Here is an 8,997-nt window from a genome sequence, read left to right on the forward strand (position 1 = left end):
CCCCCTTAGGAGTTCATGGCCATAAACCCCCCAAGGATAGGTTCTTGGGCCGTAAACTCATATAACTTAGTCAAATGATGCCCTAATTTCACCCCATGACTTGTATATTGAGCTAGAAATACTTGGGATTGACCTAGGACCACTAAAACACACTTTGAATGAGCACATAAGAGTTTACGGCCGTAAACTCCTAGTTTACTGACGTAAACTCCTCAAATGGTCCCTATGATGTTCAAATCCCATTCCAATGCCTTAAAACCAAGCCTATCATTAACCCTCAAGAGTTGTAAGACCATTTAGCACCCTAGAACACCCCACCATGAGTTTACGGCCATAAACTCATGGGGAGTAGGTCATTAGGGCCGTAAACTCCCTTAGGAGTTTACTCTTGAAGAGTAAACTCCATATCCAAGCCATACACATCCATAGATGCCACCCGGGTCACTCCAAACACTTGTAATGAAGTGTTTTCGCGACTAGAAGTGTATATCCTCAACTAATTAGTAGTACAAAGCCTAATTAGATACAAATGTGTATCTTTTCAAATTACATAGGAACCTTGCACGCGTTCAAGCCCCGAACTGACGTTTAACATTCAAACCGACACATTCCGCGACTGGTGAGTTCATACCCCTACTCTTTTTCCGTTTTTTTCAAATGTTTTCAGGGGGGATACAAGCAAAAGTACAAGGAAATCTTGTACTCAAAATTATTATTTCAGTTCAATTGTTTATATTCTGTATGCTTTTAATATTGAAAAATGTATTAACCAATAGTTCGAATTGCAGAGTTAGCTTTCAGACTAGTCTTAGAATTCTTGATAAAAGTGTTATAAACTATGTTATATTTCATAATTTGTGAAGGATTCATACTAATCATTAATTAGGATTGATACTAATAAGATACGCCCTCGGATAGTAACAAAACGACGAAAGTACAGTTAGGATCAGAACGACGAAAGTAACATAACAAAGAAAGTAACAGAACGAATACGAAAGTGCGCCTTTGGATGACACCAAGACTTCGGAAATACAACTAGTGTACGCCTTGAGTGTCACCAGAGTTATGGAAATAAATCGAAAGTACGCCTTTGGATATCGACAGAGTTTCGAAAACATACGCCTTTGGATGTCGACAGAGCTTCGGAAATACGACTAAAGTATGCCTTTGGAAGTCACCAGAACATCGAATATACAACTAATGTACGTCTCTGAGTGTCTCCAAACATTCGAAAATACAGATAAGTAAAGTAGATATTCAACATTCGCATGTAGGATAACTAGGATATCAGAATACCTAACTAATACTACAAGTATGGTAGATACTAGTACATTGCATTCCGAATCAAGAACTAACCATGACTATTAGGAAAATAAGGGATTTTCCTGGGATACATAACTGCTCTTAACTAAATTGTGTAACGAATGGATAACTAAACTTTCTTTATAAGAAAATATGGGATTTTCTTGGATAACGAATTTTTCAAAAAACCAAAGGAAACTTGTTTTTTACAAAAATAAACCGCTTATGAACTCACCAGCTTTATGTTGATTTTCAAACTGCTTGTATTCTCAGGTCCACATTAGGCAGGTACCCAACAATCTTTTGGAGAAGACGGAGCATATAGAAGACTCGTCTTTGCTTTTGTTCATTTGACATATATGTATAACACTTGTAACACTTTGATTTCAAACAAATGTAATGATTTTATGTAATGTAATGTTTTGTGTTTACTACGCTTACTATGTACATTGGTTGCGATATACATGATGTCCTCCACCCCGAAACGTTTCCGCCATCGGTTTCGGGGTGTGACAAAATTGGCCCATGATCTTGAGATCTGCTCCCAGAATAAAAATATCCAGTCTTTAAAATTCCAGATCTGATGATAAGTCCCCATATCTAACAAATAACTAGTGTCTTTGAGGGTAATGAAATATAGGAAAAAAAAAGCGAAAAAAAAGGAAAAACATGACCAACCGAGATTCAACAATCATCTAATGTATATCGGTTCAAATGTGGATGCCTATATGTTATATTATAAGTTGTATGCCATTAACAAATCTCAGACACAATTATTAGCCATATGAAAAACAGAAAGAAAGTAGACTTGAGCTAAGACACATGTACGCTATAATGTGGTTCACATCACCCTCTTCATTAATTTGACCATCTTGTTCATGGAATAAGCGAAAATTAATGCTTCAAAAGTGACTACCATTGATTGTTTTCCTCTTATATTTACTCCAGTATCATTTTTTCAATTCTAGCTTTTTCTAAAACATTGTATTATTTGAAAATGCTTTTAAAAATCTTTTTAATATTGGATGGTTTTCCTATTCAGGGATCCCTTGTCCCTAGTCAATTTGGATTTGGGTACCTGGGTGTCCATCGGATACGGTTATATATTTTTGCCACCACTAAAGATAGAAACAAAGATTAATTTTTGATCTCAGATACTTTGATGTAATAGGTACTAATTTATGTCCTATATACATAAAAAAAAAACTATCTACAACTAGGCATCTAAGAGTAGTTAAACCAATCACCGATAATCATCAGAGACTTATTATTGACCATCTGAAACTCATTATATCGGTCTAGTACTTTTTCCTTGTAATGTTCTTTGTTCACCATAACCCCGAATAAGTCTCTTTTTATGGTTTTAAAACTACCCACAAGCTCTCCCACATCCATAATTTTAAATCTCCAAAATGTGGATATATGTTACCATTTTCATACAAGGTAAGAGATAACTGAAATAAAATGCTTCATCACCATTATCTCCTTAATTTTTTCACCTAGAGGTCAATACCGGTCGCAATGGTTTTTAATTAGTATCACGAAAAAAGCATCCACTGATTCACCGTCTTTCATTCGAATCACCTTGAAGTCACTTCTCAATGTTTGTACTATGGGAAAATTAATCAATAGGGTAATCAACTGTTGATTTTGTTCATATTTTGTCATTTTCATTTTTTTTGTATGCAACGTACCATCAAACATGTTGTTTGTCTTCATCATAACCTTTTTAACCGGCTATCACATGTGATAGTCGATCAAAGGGGATATGTCGAACAAAAACAATATGTTCGATGGTATATTGCGTAAAAAAAATGGAAAATGACCAAATGCGAACAAAATCAACAGTTGGTTACCCTCCTGAGTATTGAACACTATTTGTTCTTGGTTTCGATATTGTCACTAGGTTGCTTATAATTGATCATTACTCTTGAGGGATAACTTGTTCACCCTTGGTATTGTTTATAATAATGGAATCTTTATAATCAGAAGTGATGCTCTAGCTTTTGTTTGTTAATAAGCATAATATTACGAATAAGTTGTTTTTACAAATAAGTGATAAGATGCAACTGAGGCCTAAACGTATGTTGATATAATAAGCATAACATTATGAGCAACTTACTTTTAAGCCATTTCTAGAAGAAGAAGAACAACGTCAAAGTCACCAAGAGCAGTAAAATATATATATTTGAAGTAAACTGTATACATGTTTGATTGGGTATATTACTACTTCATATTTAACACAAGGGTAAATTGGTCATTCATAAAAATTTAACAAGTCAAAAATTAGATTTAATGGCGGAAAGGCCAACTATGTAACATTTAGAAACCATATAGAGCATCGGTGTAACTCAATGAAAGGTTATCGTGAACTTAATATTTTTTGAAAACCACAAAAACCATTTTTGAAATTTTGTCTAACTATTATAAAAATATATACATGAGGAAATAATAAAAAAGAAAATGACTTATGAGGATAACCAACTATTGTTTTTGTTCACATTTGGTGCCTTTTTTTTGTATGCAATATATCATCCAACTTGTTGTTTGTGTTCACCGTAACCCTTTTGACCGACTATCACCTATGATAGTTGATCAAAAAGTTTATGATGAACACAAACAATAAGTTAGATGATATATTATGTACAACAAAAGGATCAGACCAAATGTACAAAAAAAAATAATAATAAACAAAAAAATAAACAAAACAGTAGTTGGTTACAACCCTTAGTCATTTTCCCTTGTATTATAGCCTCATTTACCCGATCGCTCTCATGTGCATCATCTTAAGCATTTCCCATACTTATTTATCAATGTCCTTCTTCGCTAACGTTAGCAGCACGTCCTCGAGAATCGCTTGATAAATAGCCGAAAGAGCCATCTAATCCTTCTGTTCTTCCACTTTTGTGCTTTAAATGGCATTCCACACACCTTATGCTTGAAAATCCACTCTCATTTTTATAGTTCACACGGACTCCTAAGCATCGGATAATATAATGTAATACTACCTTTCTACTCGGATATTTGAACACCGTCTCCTTTAATGGCAGCCATTATTTGCATACGAATTACCAATATTTGATATCACTTGTTGGAAATTAATACGATCAAATGTATGCTGATTATTGAAGGTAAATTAAGTGTTTAATTAAGTTATGAGCTTTATTGTTATGGAACACGGAGAAATAAATTAGAAAAGGGAATGCTACAAGTTTTCTAGTCTTCGCTAGGAATGAAAAAAAAAGGTTACAGTTGAGATTACATAAAATTCTTGGAAACTACTTCTACTTCTATCTATAGCCTAAAAGTTATAATATTAAATTGTTAAGACACGTTACACTACCATTATTTAATTGCAAGATAAATCAAGATATATCTCCTTATATCCTTGAAACATAACTAATATCTAAGAAAATGTAAAACGTTCCAGTTCTTTATTCAAAAAGAAAATTATCCTTCCATAAAGCTATCACTCCAATTAGAAAGAAAGACTACCATTCCTTTCAATTCTTCCTAAAAGAGAAATTATTCCCTTCCATAAAGATATCCTTTTGCCTTTCATAAAACTATCATTACAAGTTTTATATTTCACATATACCATGTCAACCACTTTATCTAAGAAGATGTGATCGACCTAGTTAATTTGGTTTTCCTCTTCATCAAAATTCAAGTGTACGTTTCATGCTCCAACCTCAATTGTGCAATTTGTCACATCAGGGAGAGCTTGATGTTTAGAATCCACAAAATTAGTGTTATGAGTATTTGGTGGGGACACCGGACGAATGTCAACATGCAACAAAATTTTCAGCTTTACAACATCAATGATTTTCTGATCTCTAAATTCTGGGAGTTTTTGATCTGCGACTTTCTCTTCACAATTACACATTTTTTCACTGATAATCGGGCTTTTGTTTTTGTATGCACATAATATAATATCATTTGAATTATACCAAACGTGAATCCAAGTACATTTGGAATCTGTAAAAGATGGTATTAACTATTAAGACACCAAGAAGAAGGCCATAAATTAAAGAACCACATAACAGCGCTAAGGGTGAGGGCTACTGATAATAGAATTGGCATATACTCTACGCTTTTTGTTTTAATCACTTGTCGCTGAAAAATAATATTAATTAATATCATACATATTATGAAATTTCACCATGTGAAATGTAAAAAGAAAAGATTCATCTATCACAAGGTTAATAAAATTTTATATATATATATATATATATATATATATATATATATATATATATATATATATATATATATATATATATATATATATATCTGTATAGACGTACCAGAACTCCCAAAGGTGCTACAAAAACACATAAAGATGGGGAGAAGAGGTTAATTAAAAGCATATTAAAAAAAACGTCAGAGACTTACATTAGTGCAAGAAATACCATGAACAAGACGATATTATAATTACCTGCAAATATTTGAAAGAAAAATGTTAGCAGCAGAATCATCAACGAAAATATAGATGCAAGGGGAGGAGAGGGAATTGAAGGGGTTATATACCAAGAAGGTTAAATGCAAGAGTGAGGTGAGCCATGTTCCACGTCATCTTCCTTAACTAATAACTAATACAAGTATATATCTGTCCTCTTCCTCCTCAAACACCAAGTGTAGTTTAAGGAACTGCTACCTTTCTCACTACATCTTTCTTGTTAGTGGTGCTTAAGAGATGGGTGAGTAATCCCTTTATATAGACAGCGAAGGCTGAGCATGGTGGGACCACGAGTTCTTTAAGATAGCATGCAACTTTCCTTATTTCTTTAATTAAATACCAGAGTTTCGAACAAATTAAATTTGAATGCCCAGTAAATTCCAAATTTAAACTTCCATAATTTTGGTTCTGTTCTGGGTTTAAATTATTATATTTTAATTATAAAATCATGTAATTTTCAGAATTTCCGTCAATCATATGATTACTTAGCTTATTAATTTCAATAATTTTTCAGTCTATTTAACTGTGGGTGATTTGACAATAGCTGCCCGATATTTGGAGGATTTCTTCAATTGGTAAAATTTCTCCTTATTATAATTTATATATATTTGGTGCTTTGCTACTCCCGTTGTCGTCATGCATAGTGTTAACAAAATAACATTTGTTCATAATAGCTGTTCATTATGAGGATTGGTTTCCCTTAACTACTGTGGACGTCCAGGTGGCCATTTTTTGATGCATATGTCACCCACCCATCTAATTGCGCTGATTGAACATAGGAACCATTATCTGCTTTCGTAAGCTTATCTTACTTTAAAGGATGGGTGCACTACGTGCAAATTGATTAGATATGATTCTCAATTAATGCTCAATCTTTTGTTTTAGTGCTTGCATAATTGAAACTACCATTTTCGGATAGAAAAAGTGGTTGCATTTCTAGTCGCATTTTAAATGGCTAAGAAAATTTACCTAGTTTTTTTATTGAAAACATTTTTCAAATTTTATAAGACCACAACTTCACTGTCAAGGGAAAGGATGTCAATAGGTAGTTCGTTCCAACTAACCAGAGCTTGTATGCGTACAGGTTGCTTCTTAAGCGTTGTGATGTTATCATGAAAGTTACCTTTAACCATGTATTTCATCATTGTATTGCTTTTTGGTACGTGTTAGATTCAATGTCTTTTTTTCATAATTGAGGTCTTTCTCATCTTGAATTATTTCCATACCACTACAAGAAATGTGGGTATTAGCGGCGACGACTTTAGCAGTGACACCAGGCATTAGCGGCGACATGTAAATGACGCGTTACATGTCGCCGCTAATGCCAACTGTCGCCGCTAATACTCAACAGTAGCGATCCGCGTCAAATGAACCCTATCCGTTCGATATGTATTCAATCGAACGGTTGTAACGGCGTGAAAAAAGGCGCTGACTTTTCCCTCCAGGCTTGTCGCCGCTAATACCCATTCGTCGCCGCTAATACCCATGCGTCGTCGCTAAAGGTCCGCGCAGATAACCCCTCCAGTTCGCTCTTTCTTGCGTATTATGTTTGTCTTTTCTCTCATTCTCTCCATCGCCGGTCTTTCTTACACCACCGTTGCCGCCGTCCAAACCTCCATTGCACACACCACCGCTGTCCAAACCTCCATTGCCACCAATACCGGCGACCTAGACTTCCATTACCGACGACCAAGAGGAGACGATCATACTTCAATTCCGGAATTTTTACCCATTTAAGGTCAAAATTCTTCCTTATTTTCGATTCTTCCTATATTTTGATGTTTATTTACTTAGTTTAAGCTTTTAAGTTAAGGTTGTGTTGTTGTCGGAGTTGTTGCCGGAGTTGTTGTCGGATCTGTGGAATTTTTGCCGGAAAATTTTGAAATTAGACTACCACATGTTCCTTTTTAAGTTGAATGTGTTTTTATGTGTATTATGCATTTATGTGTTTTTACATTAGTATTTTTTTTTGTATGTGTATGTTATTTGTATGTGTTTTATTTGTGAATGTGAATGTGTAATTTTTATGTATGAAAAAACTGAAAAAAAAATTAGGTTGCTATAATAGAAAAAAAAAAGTATGATGTTATAATGAGTATGTATAGAAAACATGTTTATGTGTATTTGTATATATTATGTATGTAATATGTGGAAAAAATGGAAAAAAATGTATTTATATATGTAATGTATGAGTTTTAAAATTATATATGTAATTCGTATGTATGAAAAAAATCAAAGTTAGGTTGCTATAATAGAAAAAAAAATTATGATGTTATAATGAGTATGTGTAGAAAACACGTTTATGTGTATTTGTATATATAATGTGTGTATTTATTTATGTAATATGTAGAAAAAATCGAAAAAAAATGTATTTATATATGTAATGTATGAGTTTTGAAATTATATATGTAATTTGTATATATGAAAAAAATCAAAAAAAGTTAGGTTGCTATAATAGGAAAAAAAGTATGATGTTATAATGAGTATATTTAGAAAACATGTTTATGTGTATTTGTATATATACGTGTGTATTTATGTATGTAATATGTGGAATAATTGAAAAAAATATGTATTTATGTATGTGATGTGTTGAAAAAAATGAAAAAAATATGTTGCTCTGATTGGTATTTAACTAACTTTTTTTGTATTTGTAGACTAAGTTTGATTTAGATAAGATTAACTTGGATCTCGAGCGTGCTCAGTTGTTGCAGAGCATTGATGTAGCTTTGCAAAGAATTTATAGAGGCCGGAAAAATAAAGCGCGTATTTATTTTGAGAAAGCCGGGGGGATTACAGATATCCCAAGGGCATTAGCCAACCCCCCCCCCCCCCCCACCCCGATGGTATGTCAAGTGAAAATTAGGCGCACGCAGTCGAACATTTTCAAGTATTTTAGACTAGTATTTTCGTTATTTTGTTATATGTTAAATCGGATGAGTATTTTAAACGGATGTTGTATTAATATTTTGGGATTGAATGATGTAGAATTAGATTAATTAATATAATACTGGTTTTTTTTCAATTTTAATGTGAAATATATATATATATATATATATATATATATATATACACACACACACACACACTAGGTGCGCGACTCATGTATTATATGTGTTTATTTAAAAAAAAAAATATGAAATTTTAACATTTTGAAAATTTTGAATTTATAAGAAAAATGAGAAAAAGTTTGAATTATTAAAATTAATGAGACTTTAATGTATTGAATACATTACATA

General features: G+C 32.9%; 1 long non-coding RNA gene across 1 annotated transcript; it reads right to left on the reverse strand.

Moving 5' to 3' along the window:
• Positions 1-4,717: 4,717 nt before the first annotated feature.
• LOC111895338 (uncharacterized) lies at positions 4,718-5,985 on the reverse strand. Its single transcript, XR_006190691.2, has 3 exons — positions 5,833-5,985; positions 5,610-5,740; positions 4,718-5,418 (listed from the first exon to the last, which is right to left on the reverse strand). It is a non-coding gene; the product is annotated as an uncharacterized LOC111895338 (long non-coding RNA).
• Between the last annotated feature and the right edge of the window lie 3,012 nt (positions 5,986-8,997).

The sequence above is a fragment of the Lactuca sativa genome, chromosome 4, assembly GCF_002870075.4.
Source record: "Lactuca sativa cultivar Salinas chromosome 4, Lsat_Salinas_v11, whole genome shotgun sequence".
NCBI lineage: Eukaryota > Viridiplantae > Streptophyta > Magnoliopsida > Asterales > Asteraceae > Lactuca > Lactuca sativa.